Source organism: Sciurus carolinensis, unplaced genomic scaffold (genome assembly GCF_902686445.1).
Source record: "Sciurus carolinensis unplaced genomic scaffold, mSciCar1.2, whole genome shotgun sequence".
Lineage (NCBI taxonomy): Eukaryota > Metazoa > Chordata > Mammalia > Rodentia > Sciuridae > Sciurus > Sciurus carolinensis.
In genome coordinates, this window is record NW_025920259.1 from 221,909 (window position 1) to 229,190 (window position 7,282).

Consider the following 7,282-nt stretch of genomic DNA (forward strand, 5'->3'; position numbering starts at 1 on the left):
AATAGAATCAACATTTGTAGAATATGGTGTAGTAAGTCATCATATAACAAAAGAATCAGAATGCAAAGCTAAAGTATGGCTTGATTAATATAAGGGAAAGTTATAATTGGTCTTTGGTACGTTATGGAAATTTCCTTCTCTTTCTAGTTTCTCAGGGCTGAGTAATAAAGGGCCACTGAATATTGTCAAAGACTTTTCCTGCAACTATTGAAATTATCTTATGATTTTGTCCTTGATTCTTTATCTGGAGTATTAGTTTTATTACTTTTCATATATTAAACCATTCTTGCATCCCTTGAATGAAACTAGCAGGCTCATGGTGTACGGTGTGTGTGTGTGAGAGAGAGACCCTAGAGACTTAACCAAGGTGTACTCTACAACTGTCCACACCTCCAGGTCCTTTTGTTGTTCATTTTGAGCCCAGGTCTCTAAATTGCCCAGGTTGACTAAAACTACAAATCACCTGATACAACCTCCTGAATTTCTGGGAATGCAGTGTTTGTTGTTTTCATTGTGATGATGAGTATATTTTGCAAGTATTTTATAAAGATTTTTAGACTGCCACCCTCAAGGATATTGGCCTGTAGTTTTTTACTCCTTGTTGTGTTCTTATTTTTCATTTCAATCAGGGTAATACTGACTTTGTAGAATTACTTTGGAAGTGTCTTTCCTTCTCTTTTACATATAATGGTGGGGCACTGGTATCAGTTGTTCTTTGACTATCTGATAAAATTCAGCCCTTTGTTCACCTCTGGTCCTGGATGCTTTCTATTACTGCTTCAATATAATTGCCTGTTATTAGGTTGGGTTTTTGTATTCCTTTTATATATATTTGAGTCATTTAGATTCATACCTACTGCTTCATAGACATATTCTAGGATTTCCATTTTTTACCATGTCAGTCTTCATAATGTTTTTCTAGATGTTCCTGTTTGTTGAACGATAAGTTTTCTAGATAATTCCTAGTAGTGTTCTGGATTACAGTGATGTTTGTCATAATATTTCTCTTTTGGTTTCTGGCTATTCTTAGAATCATGCACAGACATTGTCATATTTATGAAGAGAGAATCACACTTCCACTCAACATCTGTTTCCTCCTCCTTATGAATGAGGTGATCCCCTTCCATACCAAGTAAATGCAGGTCTGTGGCTAATGTCCCAGGGGAACCCAGGGATTGCCTGGACAATTGGGGTGCTCATTCTTTCTGCACTCGCAAAACCACAAGATGCAGGGGTGTTGCTGGGAAGTAGCCAAGAGCCCTGGCCCAGCGGAGCCTCTGAAACCCCTCTGAGTCCTGTGTGCAGCTAGCAGGTGCTCAGAGAACTAGGGCAGTGGGTGACCACCCCAGTAGCAGGGGCCCTTGGAGGCTAGTCCCTGGGGTCGCTGCCCGCCCCTCCAGTGGCCCGACCTCAATGCTGCTACACGTGCCATTTCCTTATGCCATCCGCCCAGCCCAGCCCTCACCAGCACAGGTCATCCACAAACATGTACGGTCCAGGTGGCAGGCGATGGTGGCTCTGGGCAGGTCCTGCAGCTCCACCTACTCGAGGTTGATGAACCTCCAGTTGCCACCGCCCAGGAGAAGGGCGGGAAGGACTGCAGTGTCACCCTGGCCACCCCAGCACCTCGACAGCTTCCAGCGCCGCTCTGAGCTGGTGGCCACAAAGTCCTCCATCTGTGTGCTCACGCCTGCATGCCCCTGTGCTCCCAGCGGGCTGCACCTGGCTTGGGAGCCCCAGTCTAGTGCTCTCCCCTCCTAGCTGCCGCCATGGACCTTGGTTAACCACCTTGGGATTTCGGGCTGTCCACAGCCCTCGGTCTCCATGTTTCCCCGCCACGCAGATTCCCAACACCTGCGTCCAGCGCGGGAGGGGCAGAAAGCCTGTGCGGAGCTCCAAGGATTCTGCCTCTACTACTTCTTTTGCCCATTTTTTTAATTGGATACTTTTGCTTCTATATATTGTTGAATTTTGAGAGATCTTAATATATTCTACGTACTTATTATTGATCAAATATGTTGTTTGTAAATGTTTTCTCAAAATCTGTAGCTGTATTTTTATTTTTTCACTGGTGTTTTGCAGAGCAAATGTGTTAAATTTTGATGTGGTACAATTTACCAGTTTTTTAAATGGGATTATATTTTCGTGTTAAGTCTAAGAATTATCTATTGCTAGATCCCAGAAATTTTCTCCTACTTTTATTCTAACCCCTTTATAGTTTGAGATTTTTATATTTTAACTGTAATTATTTGGGGTTAATTTTTATAGGCATGAAATTTAGATCAAGATTTATATTTTTTGCCTATGAAGGTCCCATTGAACTAGCATCATTTGTTGAAAAGGTGTCCTTCCTCAATTTAGGGACTGCTTTGTCAAAAATCAAGTGGGTGTATTCAAGTGTATCTGTTTCTGAGTTCTCTACTCTATTCAGTGAGTCTATGTATCTGTCTCCCCTAGCACCAAACTGTCTTGATTACTATAGCTACAGAGTAAGTTTTAAATCAGTTTAAACAATCTTTGATATCTATTTTTCATTTTCAAAATTGTCTAGCCATTCTATTTCTTTTGTTGGTTCATTTAAATTTTAAAATAAGCTTGCCTGTTTGTTGTAGAAACATCTTTGCTACGATTTGGATAGAAATTGCTTTAAAACTATAGATCAATTTTGGAAGAATTGACAGCTCTTCTGTGTTGAGGCTTTTGATCTGTGAATATGGTAGTTCTTTATTTTCTTGGGTTAATTTCTTTCATCAACATTTTCTAAATATGAGCATGCATATTATGTATGTGTTTTGCATTTGGTTTTTCTTGTTTTCCTACAGATTAAACCCAGGGACTTGAGCATGCTAGGCCAAGACTATACTGCTGAGATTTGCTCCCAACCCCTGTGTACATGTTTGTTAAATTTATGACTAATTATTTAAATTTATTTGAGGTGATTATAGATGGCATCATCAAAATTTTTTCATGCTTATTTTTAGTATGTAGAAATGCATTTTTATCTTGTGAACTTGTTCAATCCACTTATGAATTCCAGTGTTTTCATAGATCTTTTCCATGTTCAAGAGGTAGTTATTTACAAATAGGGACATTTTCATTTATAGTTTTATAATCAGCATGCTTTTTCTTTCTTCTATTTTTAGTTTTCACTTTTTTTTTCACCTAATTGCCTGAACTAAAACTTCCAATACAATGTTGAATGCAATTGTCAAGAGTGGATATCCTTGTCTTGTTCCTGCTATTCGGTGGAAAGCATCCAAATTTCTACCATGGATTACCATGATTGTGATATTAAAGCTGATGTTTGTTATTTTCTGTAGGTACTCTTTGTCAAGTTGAAGTCACTGTCTTCTGTTCTTTACTTGCTGAGAGTTGGTGTATGGGTTTTTTTTTGTGGATGTTCTGCATCAGTTGAAGGGATCATAGGCATTTTCATCTTTAGCCTGTTGATGAAGTAGATTACATTAATTGACTTTGTAATGTCAATTCACTCTTACATGCTTTAAATAAATTCCTCTCCTTTATGGTCTCTAATTTTTTTACAGTGTTGGATTGAATATGCTGATATTTTGCTGAAGTTTTTTGTTTGGGTATTTTTGTTTTTGTTTTTGTTTTTAGTTTTTGCAGTGCTGGAACCAAACCCAGAGCCTCACACAAACCAGGCAAGTGCTTTACTACTGAGCTACACACCTGGAACAATATTAGCTGAAGATTTTTGTATCTAAGTTTTCTTTCTTTCTTCTCCCCACCCCCTGCATCTTTGTTTAGTTTGGGTTTCATGGTGATATTTCATGAGTTGAGTTGGAAAGGGTGTCCTTCTATTTTCTGAAAGAGATTGTGCAAATCTAATATATATTCTTCAAATATTTGGTAAAATTTTGCAGTAAAGAGAAGTAGGCTGGAGATTTTGCTTTCAGGAGGCTTTTCATTACAAACTTTGTTTATTTCATTGCTATAGGCTTATTCAAGTTATCTATTTTATGTTGGTAGATTTCACTATCTTAGTGATTTCTCATTTGTCATATTTGTGAACTAAGTTATCAAATTTGTCAAAGTTTTTCATAGTATTCTCTTATTGTCCTTTAAATAGATATAGGAGCTGTATTATTTCCTGTCTCATTTCTGATAGTAGTGATTTATTTGTTCTATTTTATCTTACTTTATTTTACTATGATAAGAACATGTATAAAAAGATTTATCAATTTTGTTTTGTTTTTTCTCCACAGAAAATTTTAGTTGTATTTTTTTTTCAAACTTATAAATTTCTGCTTTTATTTTATGATGTCCTTCATACTACTCATTTTGGGTTGTTTTGTCATTCTTTTCTAGGTAGAAGCAGATTATTGAGACCTTCCTTCTTTCTTAACAAATTCATTTAGGACTATACATTTTCTTTTTGGCACAGCTTTAGTTGCATCCCATTAATTTTGGTATGTCATATTAATCATTTTAATCAGGTTTGTGTTTTTTCATTTCCTTTGTGACTTCTTTAATCCATTCATTGTTTAAAAATGTGTTAATTTCTAAATGTTTGTAGGTTTTCCTATTGTCTTTATTTCTGATTTGATTTCATTATGTTTAGAGACGTATTCTTTATGATTTTGAATTGGTTTACATTTGTTGAAGTTTGTTGTTTTCTGTCTGAAGTTATGGTTTATCTCAGTAAATGTTCCATGACAGTTGATAAGAGCCTGTGTTCTGCTGTTGTTTGGAAGAGCATTTTATAAATGTTAATTAGATCCTCTTAGTTGATAGTATTGTTTAATCCTTTTATCTTTGCTAACTTTTCCTCTCTTTTTTTAAAAAAAATTATTTATTTTGATTCATTGTAAACAAATGGGGTACAACTTGTTTCTCTGGTTGTACATGAAGTAGAGTCATACCATTTGTGTAATCATACATGTACATAGGATAATGATATTTGTCTCATTCTGTTATTTTTCCTTCCCACCACCCCTCCCACCCCTCTTTTTTCTATATACAATCCATCCCCCTCCATTCTTGCCTCCCCCCACCACCCATTATGTATCATCATTAGCTTATCAGATAGATCATTCATCCTTTGTTTTATTGGGATTGGCTTATCTCACTTAGCACAATATTCTCCAAATTCATCCACTGGCCTGCAAATGTCAGGATTTTATTCTTCTTTATGACTGAATAACATTCCATTATGTATATATACCATGGTTTCTTTATTCATTCATCAATTGAAGGGCATCTAGATTGGTCCCACAATCTAGCTATTGTGAATTGAGCAGCTATGAACATTGATGTGGCTGCATCACTGTAGTATGCTGATTTTAAGTCCTTTGGGTATAGGCCAAGGAGTTGTATATCTGGGTCAAATGGTGGTTCCATTCCAAGTTTTCTAAGGAATCTCCACACTGCTCTCCAGAGTGACTGCACTAATTTGAAACCCCACCAGAAATGTATGAGTGTATCTTTTTCCCCACATTCTTGACAACTATTGCTATCCCACTCCTTGGCCTATACCCAAAGGACTTAAAATCAGCATAAAACAGTGATGCAGTCACATCAATGTTCATAGCAGCTCAATTCACAATAGCTAGATTTTAGAGCCAACCTAGATGCCCTTCAATTGATGAATAATTTTTTTTCTAGAGGGAAGATAAAGTTATAGAAAAAAAAATTTTATTGATCAATGTCACCTGCAGCCACATTCTGTCAAAAATGCTTCCAAGAATGAGCAGGTTTGGTGACTCACTCTAGGGAGCCATTCAGCAGAGTTTCAAGACCAGAATGACAGGGTCTGGGAGGCCAACTCCAGGGAGACTCCAGGTGTAGGTATTGAGCTGGAGTCCAAGACTGAGTGTCCTTTGTTCTGGCAGGTGGATGGCAGCTTTTATTTATTTTGATGACTGAGGGAAATGAAAGTGTCATAAAAAGAACCCTTTTAAAGTGGATGATTCAGTAGTACTGAACACACTCCAGGGTTGTACAAACAGCATTGACTCTGAAGTGTCCTTTGCTCACCCAAGAGGGAGACCTGCCCATGCAAGTAATTTTTCTGATGTCTCTCCCCTCTGGTCCCTGGGAATCAGGAATCTGCTGTGTCTCCATGGATTGCTTGTGGAGCTATTTCATGGAATTTCACAACCTGTGGTATTGTGTGTCCAACTTCTTCACTGGGTATAATGTTTTTGAGATTCACCTATGTTGTAGTATGCATGGCTAATCTAGCATTCAGTTTCAAGTACTTGTTGGAGAATCCACTTTCAATTTTTTTATATATGTGCCTTGGAGTAAAATTGCTGACTGATTGGTCATTGCACATTTAACCTTTGCAGGTCCAAATTGTTTTCCTTGGCGACTTCCCCACTGTCATTCCTGCACCGTATATACAAAGCTTCCAGTTTTTCTACATCCTCACTAACCCTGAATGCTCTTTGTTTTCCTGGCTATGTCCATCTTAGATTGTGTGAAGTAATGCCTTTCCACCCCTGGACTAAAGGATGTTGAGCATCTTCTCCTGTGCCCATTGATCAATGTCTACATTCTTGGGAGAAGGTCAATCATCACCCATTGTTAATGGGATTGTGTGTCTTTGGGCTGTTTCTGGTTCCAGGCTGTTCAGACCTCATTACTGTTTGACTGTGAGTTTTGTGGTGAAGAAGCCACATGCCAAGAACTGTCCAGATCATTTTTGGACAAAACAGAGTTAGAAGGTGAAAGGAGGATGCTTGAGTGAGTCTAGAGAAGGTCTTTCTTGCTTTTTCTTTAGGTACCAGGAATTGAACCCAAAGGTGCTTTACCACTGATCCACATCCCCAGCCCCCCCTTTTTTTATTTTGAGAAATGTTCTCACTAAGTTTCAAAAAACCCATGCTTACACCTCTCCTTTCTTACCCAGGATGCACCCTGGGATCTGCAAAGCCCCTGAAGAATTTGGCTTTAAGCAGTGTTACCCTTCATTTCTAAATCCAGTGAAAGATAAGGCAAAATGGAATCTGTATGTTTCTGATTCAGTTACAGTTAACTCATCAAAATTTTCTTTTTATGAGGCATTTGATGTCCAGAGAGCTTATTTATTTATATGTTAATGGAGCCAGGTCTCTTGTTGAAATGCTAATTGGGTTCTCACAAGTATGTCTTAAACGTTTTTATAAAACTGTGTTTACTCTACATTATATCCAGGACATTCTCAATTACTTTTCCCTCAATGTTGTTTAAACATATGACCTACAAAAACTTCATTGCTGTGGTTGCCAAATTAATATTTTTATGTCCAATATTCCAGATTAATTCTGCCTTATCTCTT

The 7,282-nt window shown here is 37.6% G+C and overlaps 1 pseudogene; it reads left to right on the forward strand.

The window, feature by feature from the left end:
• The window catches only part of LOC124975360 (chromodomain-helicase-DNA-binding protein 1-like), a 61,742-nt pseudogene extending 60,090 nt beyond the window's left edge, over positions 1-1,652 (forward strand).
• Positions 1,653-7,282: the final 5,630 nt, after the last annotated feature.